We start from the raw sequence: 8,960 nt of genomic DNA on the forward strand, positions 1-8,960 counted from the left end.
CCCGCGGCCCCTCGCGCTCCCCAGCGCTCCCTCCCGCGCCCGGCTCGGCCCGCCCTTTGCCGGGCCTGCGCGGCTCGGTGGCGCGGGCTTCGAGTGCCACCTAGCGGCCCCGTGGCGACGCTCGGTACCCAACCCGAACCCCAAAGACCACCCGTTTGCAGTCCCGGGCTCCAGCCAGAGCTCGTGCGTGAGCGCGTTTCACCCCGCTCCTAGCACGAAGCCCGCTGTGGCTGGGACGCCCAGGCCGCACCTTCAGGATGGGTCCGGGGCAGCGCACCCGCCCTTCCCGATCTGTGCGGATGGACAGCGGGGTGGGGGGCCCTTGGGCTGCTGCAACAGCCCACTCCTGGCTGAGTGCCTACAGGAGAAGTTATGAGTCCCTAGCCATCCCTATTGCTGGCCTAGTCCGGCCCCCTGGGCAGTCACCCGACCCGAGGAGCAAGCAGACGGACCAGCCCAGCTCGCTGGCCGGGCCCTCGCGCCCGCCTCGTTGCTGGAAAGGTTAGGCAAGAGCTCCCTCTGCTGTCTATGGTTTGCAAGTGTTTGGGCCTCCTGGTTGCAGGCTGGGAAATTCCGGATCTGACCCGCGGGCCCTGTGAGCGAGCTCCTGCCCTCAGAAGGAGGTCCCTTCCCCAAAAGGTCAGAAGGCGCTTCACAGCGGTCATGGCTTTGCACAGGGAAGGCACGACTCATGCGTCTGAGTTCTATTCCACCGCTCCTTCTTCACCAACCTTACCCTCTCCGTGCTCCTGCTGCGCCCCGCCCGCCCCTTAGTACAGGCAATGTATGCATATACCAAGACACCATAAATGCACACAATATTTTTTGTCTTTTTGAGACAGGGTCTCAAGTGCAGCCTGGCCTTGAACTCACTTTGTAGTCCAGGCTGGCCTGGAACTGGCAACAATCCTCCTGCCTCAGCCTCCTGAGTGCTGGGATTACAGGCGTGGGCCACCACTCCCAGTTTTTTTCTTTTTTTAATGCACACAAATTGTACACCATAAATACACCCGATTTTCATCTGTCAATTAACAAAATTAAATACATACACAAGTATGTATATATGTATTATGTAGTATGTATGTATATGTGTTGTGTGTGTATATGCAGGATGTATATGTCAGCTTTCCTGTTGCTGGGACAAACTACCCAACACCCAAAACTTAAAGGCTGAGAAGTTTGTTTTTTCTCACAGCTTTCAAGGATTCAGTGTGCCAGCATGGAAACAGCACACTGTAGGGCATGGCAGAGGACAGCTACGCAGTCCATGGCAGCCAGGAAACAAGGGACAGAGGAGTGGGGGTCACCTCCCCCAGAGGCCCCTCCTGAGAGCACACTCCGCTGTGCACCTGTCAGTGGGTGATCCACTGATGAGTTTAGTGCCCCCCTGACCCAGTCACTACCCCACCTCTGCATGCATGAGACTTGGGGGGCATTTTAGGTCTAAACCAGAACGTTGCACCCCTGGGCCCAGACAGCTAAAGTCCATCTCATTATACAAAATGCACCTATGCCATCTCCAACAACTGACAGTCTTAACAGTTTCACCACTGCTGAAAGTTCAAAGTCTCCTCTGAAACTCAAGGCAAAGTGTTAGCTGTGAGCTTCTGTAAGAATAGAGTTAAATATTTCCAACCTGCCATGGTACAATGGTGCAGAGTGAACATTCCCATTCCAAAAGGGAGAAGTAGGAGAATAAAGAAAAACGGACCAGAGCAAGACTCAAACCCAGCACGGTGGACATTAAATCCTATGGCTGTGTGTCTAGCACTCAGGGCAGGTTGCGGTGAGCTGTGAATTCCGAAGACTCAAGAAGCCCTGCCCCTAATGCCTTGTAGGTTGCAGGCCATGTGGCCCCTCTCCTGGGGTTGTGGTTTTCCTCGGCAGACATTCCACATTCCTGGCATCTCTAACTTCCTCGGATCTCTGCTGCACCTTTAGCTTCATTCTTGCAGCTTTGTGTGTCACCCTCCTGGGGACTACTGGCAGGCACTCTGACTCTGTGATATATTTTTGGCTGACCTACCAGGCTTTCTTCTGAAATCTGGGGGGAACCTCCATGACCCCATAACTCTTGCATTTTGCATGCCTGAAAAACTAGCACCACATAGATGACACCAATGTTTGCTGCTAGTTTAAGCAATAGCCTGGTTCCCTTAAGCCATGACTGCAGTGGCCTCTGAGTGCCTGGATAGCTGCACTCAGGGAAACAGCTGTAGCTGGCCCTGAAAGAACAGGGTGCCCCGGGGCTCTCTTGTCAAAGCAGTCTTTCAAAGATATTTATCCTTTTATTTATTTTTTTTTTCCGGTACTGGAAATTGAACTCAGAAACTTATGCTTGCCAAGCAGGGGCTTATGCTGCTGAGCTATAACCCCAGCCCTTATTTATCCTTTCCAAAATACCTTTCAACCTGTGATGGCTGAGGGTTGGACCAATGCCTAAGATGCCTTCAAGCCATCTTCCTTCTTGTTCTGATGCAAAGTACTTGCTTTGTTTTTGATGTTAATCTTTTTAGCAACCATGTCTCCATGTTGAAATTGTAAGATGTTTACATCTGCTTTTTGCTTCCGGTTCTCACTGCAGACCTGGCTAAGAGCAGCCTGCAGCACCCACGCCGCAGTCTACACATTGGGGTATCTGGAAATATTCTCCATCAGAATAACTAGTCAACCATCTTTAAATCCAGCCTCACACAAAGTCTTAGGACAAGGGCAAAATACAGAGAAGTTCCTTGCCAGAATGTAACATGCATGACCTCTAGTCTGGTTTCCAATAGAATCCTCATTCCCATCTGAAACCCCCTGCTGCGCCTGGCCTTTGCTGTCTACATTCCTATCAGCATTGTAGCCTTCTGTGCTCCAATCAGAATCACCCACCAAGCTTTGCTTACGGCAGTCCAGTGCTTCTCTAGCGCACTCACCCAAATTTTTCTGAACAATTCCTGAAAACAGTTCCAAAGCATTTGAACCGTGTAGTCACATACAATCGCAGCAATGACCCCACTCTTGGTACCATTTTTCTGTGTTAGCTTTCCAGTTGCTGGGACAAAATACCCAACATGCAAAACTTAAAGGAGGAGGAGAGGCTTATTTTTGTTAATGGTTTTAGAGGGTTCAGTCTGTGACTGGCTGGCTCCAAGAAACTGCATGGCAGAGGGTATGGTGGAGCACAGCTACTCACCTCCGGGAATAAGGAAGCAAGAGAAGGTAGGAGCTGGGGGCAGGAATGCACACTTCCAGGTCACACCGCAGTGATCCACATCCAACCGGGTACTGCCTCCTAACTGCGCTGCCAGCCACGAATTCACCAGTGTATGAAGGCATTGACGAGGACAGCACCCCAAGACCCCGTCACCTGCCAGAGCTCCACCTCTGAACCCGCGAGACCTCTGGGGGACATTTTAGTCTAAGCCAAAGGAATTTCCCCTCACTGTGTCGTCAAGCTGACTTGGAGGTCTGTCCCCACCAGCCGGTGCACTGCAGCTGGGCGGGAGCAGCAAGCCCCAGTCAGCCCGCAGGTCTCGTGCCAGACTTTTCTGAGTTGGTGACCAGGAGTGACAGGTGGTTGCAGCACTGCTCTGCAAGAGCCAGGATCCCCCAAGACTCGGCACCCTGGTAGGGAACTCGAGGAGTGTGGCACAGAAGGGACCCCTGTGCCCCATGGAGTCCTGAAAAAAATGGGGATTCTGAACCTCAGGGCTTAGGCAGAGAAGGGGCAAGGGGGCCCTCGGCCATGCTCCCATCATTTCCTGCCTGTCTGCTCCCGGGATCTTCGGCGGTGCTTCCCCCTCTCCCCACTGTGGACGTCTTGGAACCATGGTCACTGCCCTAGAGTCAGGACATGTGCCCCCCGACCCCTGAGGCCTGGCATAGGTGGGTCTGAGCTGTGGAAAGTGTGGGTTTCAGACCATACTCCAGAGCCACGGAGACAGAAGCTCAGGGCCCGGGCGGGAGGCTGAGACTGGTCCTTTGATGGAGCAGCTGGCTCCTTCTTTACCTTTCCGCAGCCCCTGGTGAAGGCCAATCACTTTCCACTCCCTTCCCCCGGGTGGCTCCCACGTCAGGAAATCCGCCCTGCAGTCTGGCTCCCAGTGTCACTCCCTGGCTGAGACTTTGGCAAGTCAGTCTCTTTCTATAAACCTCAGTTTCTTAGTCTGTGAGTTGGGGACGGTAACTCCTGCCTCAGAGGGGCACACTGAGGATCAGACCAGCTCATATCCCTAGAAGGCACTTTACAAGAGATGTGTTTCAGCAGCAGTTCTGGCTGCCCTGCAAGAATATCTGTACTCCGGGCCCGAGGAGCGAGCTCTGGGGACAGGCAAGGGCAGTGCCCAGAGTGGAGGCCGGGCGGGCTGGCCGCCTTTGGAGAGCTCCGCTCCTGGAGCATGGACAGGGATCTCATTGCTGCTTCCTGGGGCCTCCAAGTGTTCCCAGCTTCTCAGCCCATCCTCCCACCAAAGAAGTCTAACTGATCTCTGTAGAAAAACAAAGGGGGGAAAGAGCCATAGCAACTTCCACCCCAAAAAGGAATTGGATTTACCCAGTGTCAGATTTTTTTTCTTTTCTTTTGTTGTTTTTGACACAGCATCTTGGTACAGTTCAGGCTGGCCTTGAACTCACTATGTAGCCCAGGCTGGCCTCGAACGTGCCATGATCCTCCTACCTCAGCCTCCTGAGTGCTGGGATTACAGGTTTGCACCACCATGCCCAGCGGTGTCAGTTTTGGACATAAAAGCATTAAGGAAGTGGCTTCACATTAAGTTCTAGGGAATCTATTAAAAAAACACAGCCTGACCAGGCATGGTGGTGCATACCTCTAGCCCCAGCTACTTGGAAGGCTGAGGCAGGGGGGCTGCAAGTTTGAAGATAGCCTGGGCCACTTAATGAGAGCTTGTCTCAGAATAACATGAAGAAAGGTTGGGACTGAAGCCCAGTGGTGGAGTGCCCGCCCGCATACACGAGGCCCTGTGTCCGGCCTCAGCCCTGAAGACAACCTAACAACACGGGCTGATCCCCGTAAAGTTGTGTCATGGTCTTCAGGCGGTGGGCACAGCACTGAGCTGGGTCATAGCCCGCGCCAAGGCTCTGTGAAAGCTCAGAGCTGCTGTCTGGGTTCTTCCAGAGCAGAGACTGAGGCTGGGCTGCAGCCCCTGGGGTCAGTAATAGAACGACAATGATCACAGCCATAGCTGTCTCACGGACAGCCCTTGAGAAGCAGGGTCGGAGAAAGACAGCAATCTGGGTCCTGTGGACAGGAAAGGACCTAGGAGAGACCCAGGGCCGGAGCCTGTGGCCAAGGAGAGGTCCTGGGCGCTGTGGGTCATCTGATGCAGGGGCACCACCTCCTTCTGCTCACCCTGGGCTCCAGGGGAAGAAGAGGCGCATTCCTGCCTTTGTCCTGGGCCTAAGCTGAAAGGACAAAGTAACGGGGTGGGGGTGCTCTGGAGTTACACAGGGACAGTGACCCCGGGTGCTGGGCCTCGGCGCTGCACCGATTCCGGGGATCCCGGGAGATGGGGCTGACAGGGACACCCGCTGCGCTAGGGGCCCTGACCTCATGGGGGATGGCATAGCGAGCACCCCAGGGCCCCCGAGGGATGTGGGAACTCGAGGCCCAGGACTGGTGGTGCTGACGCTGAGAGCTGGGGTCCAAGCTGTCCCCCTCCCCTTGCCCTGTGGTCTGGCTGTCATCCCAGGAGCTGTGACTTACCGGGGCCTCTAGAGCCGGCATTGCGTGTGCGTGTGCGTGTGCGTGCACATGCGCTCAGGGAATTGGTCCCAGGACCTCATACATGCTGGGCAGGCGAACACGCTATCCCTGAGCCACAACCTGGCACCCTTAACCCCGCTCCAGAACCCCCTGCAGCTGGGAGCAGAGCTGGGGGAATGCGCTGAAATGCCTTCTGGCTGGGGCGGCACAGTTACCAGATCCCTGGAGTCCGTGGCCCAGAAGTCAACGGCACGAGCTCCTTTCCTCTTCCCTCTCCCCCTCGGCTTGATCTTCACCTCCTGTGTTCCTGAGTTAAGCTTCCAGGGGAGCTGGGACTCTTTCGCCCCTGTCCCTCGAGGGACAGTTGCCAGGTGTGGCTGAGGCCACTCGGGAGCCCTGCAGCTGGAAGAGGCGGTCATCAGGCAGGAGGGGAGCAGCGGGGGACCCACGGCGCCACCCCTGCTCCCTGGAAAAAGAAACAGGTGGCTCTGTGGTGTGGAGGCTCGCAGTCTCTCTTCTGTGGAGGCTGCCAGATGTCAGAATGAGGGGAAGCCCGGGACCTGGGAGGACAAAGGACAGAGCATGCTGAGCTGCTCTGTCCCCAGCACCGACATCAGTCAGTCAGCCAGTGACACCCACTGACCGCTGACCACTGATGGCCCCTCCAGCTTTACTGTTCAGATTTACCCCATTTTAACAGAATGGGTAGCTGGTAATTTTAGATGATTTTCTTTTTTTACTGCCTCACAAAAGTAACACTGCAGTTTTCTAGTACTAATGATCATGTTATACAACTTCACTTTATGATCAGTAATCACAGAAAAGTTTCCCGTTTTGCATTATTGCCTTCAAATTCGTTGGGAAGCACACACTGATAACTAACGTACTTCTTTCTGCCAGAACCGGGGGTGCCAGGTCAGAGGCTGTGGCCCCGAAGATAACAACAAACACCGAGCCCATCACTGCCCTAGGTGGTGACTCAGCAACGTGCTTAGCTCTGACAAGCACGGCTCCTCCAGGAGGAGCGGCCCTAGGAGAGGACCGCTGAGGCTGCCAGGGCTTGCTCGGGCCTGAGAGGGGAACTCGGGGCGTCTGAAGCCTCCCAGTGCCTGCCCGACCCTGGCGTTCCCTTGAGTAGGAAATGAGAATGAGGCAAACCGTCCCAGTGGGCACAGCCTGCCCTCAGCTCTTTATTAGTTCCAAGACTGAGCTCACTCCTGCTGCAGAATGCCGGGTGTGGTGGTACACACTGTGATCCCCAGATTCAGGAGGCTGAGGCAGGAGGACTGCCACAAGCTCAGGGCCAGCCTGGGCTACAGAGCGAGTTTGAAGCCAACCTGAACTACAAAGTGAGACTCTGTCTCAAAAAAAACTACGTAAATAAATCTGCGGCAGAAGGTGGTGGACTTGAACTAGTCTGATAAACTTGAGACTCAATAGGTGGGAATCAAGGCCGCTAAAATTTACGATGAAGAGCTGAAAATTTTTAAAATTCACTTCTCTGAAAATCTTGGGGCCTAAGGGAAGGGAAGAACCTTTCATGTTTGTGTTTTCCCAGTAAAAATCAATCCTGACAGGAATTTTCTAAAATGGCAGGTACTGACAAAACTAACAAACCAAAGAGTTTTATGTGAAGCATATTTATTAATTTTGGTTCCCCTTTATAGACATTTTAATTTCTATCATAAAATGAGTCATATATTTTCATAAAAATAAAACATTATTGAAATGCTGCTTGATATGTAAGATAACTTGGATGGTCTTCCTATAAAAACAGATCATAACTAATGATGTGTTCGTAATAGTGGCGATTGTTAGATTTTTATAAGACTGAGCGGCTGGCACTGTGTGGCAATACTTGGTTAAGCAATATTTAGCAATACTTTGGACTTCAGACGCTGTGGCTATCTAATGTAACCCTTTAAAAATTCTCTGCATTCTCAGCAACTGTAGTATACTTATTGTGCAGTGTTCAGTATCTTTTTAAAGTTTACAAAGTTATATTTATCAAATAAAAATTTTCCTACATTAAAAAAAGGACAAATGAGACTTTTGTCTTGGAAAGTGAATGTACAGGTAGGGGATAGTGACACTTACATATAATTTCAGCACTCAGGAGGCTGAGGCAGGAGGATCTCAAATTGGAGGCCCGCCTGGACTACATAGCAAGTCCAAGTCTGGTCTGAATTACAGAGCAGGACCCTGTCTCAAAACAAAACAAGACAAGACAAGACAAAACAAAACAAAACAAAGCAGCAAGGCTGGCAGCATGCAGCTGCAGAGTCCTGCCCTGCCTTACCAGCCTTTCCCTACCCCTGGTGAGTGCAGAGAGCAGGGAGCTGGGAACGCCTCTCTCGCGCGCCCTCTGCTGTGACCTCACATCACTGCAGCACACCTGTCCCAGGCAGTGCGGGGCTGGTCGTCATGGAGCTCCTCCCACCCCACCTTCGACCTCGGGGTTCCATCCGGGGTGGCAGGCTGCCCGCAGGCCTCGTGCCACCTGCGCGTCCTGGGGACAGTCTCCCAGACTAGCTTTTGAACTCCTGCACGGTGGGCGACAGAGGCCAGGTATGCAGACTGCCCCGCATCTGAGTTTGCCTGGCGGTTTCTCCCGGCTGCACGGATGGTGGGCTTGGGAGGAAGCCCGTGCGGTGAAGACCCTTCCGACCCAGGGCGCCGGGTGACGGCGCGGAGGGGCGGATAGAGCGTGGCTCCCCGCGAGGGCCTGCTCTACCTGCGCTCGTCCTCCTCCCCCACGGCCTCCTCCGTAACCCCTGCCGTTATTTTAGGGTTAACGCTGTTCGTGCGGCACATCGCCATCTGTCACCTCTGTGACCCACAGCGGCTGGGCCGCTCCTCCTGTGGCGGGGGAAGCCTCATGCAGCCTCGTGTCTCCTGACACAAGAAGCTAAACCCTAAATGCGAGCTGCCCCCAGGGTCCTGGAGGCAAGCAGGACACCGGCCCGCGTGGACAGGGGAAGATACACTCCGCAGGGTGCGCGGGGCGAGGCCGCTCCCTGACGCTTTGTCCTTTCCCCAGGGAGGTAACTAGGATTCGATCAGAAAGGGTCCAGTCAGGCCGTGCTGCATTCCTGTTTGCCTCTCTCGGTTCTTATTTAATTCTGAGCGACCCTTGGGCTGGGGGTAGGCAGTGTGTCTGCCCCCAGCCAGGGCTTGATGGACTGGAGATGTAGGCAGCGCCTCTTGGGCTGGTCCCCAAGTGGCCACCAGCAAGGGCCAGCTGGAGCAG

The sequence above is a fragment of the Chinchilla lanigera genome, unplaced genomic scaffold (genome assembly GCF_000276665.1).
Source record: "Chinchilla lanigera isolate Chin_1 unplaced genomic scaffold, ChiLan1.0 scaffold00084, whole genome shotgun sequence".
Taxonomy (NCBI): domain Eukaryota; kingdom Metazoa; phylum Chordata; class Mammalia; order Rodentia; family Chinchillidae; genus Chinchilla; species Chinchilla lanigera.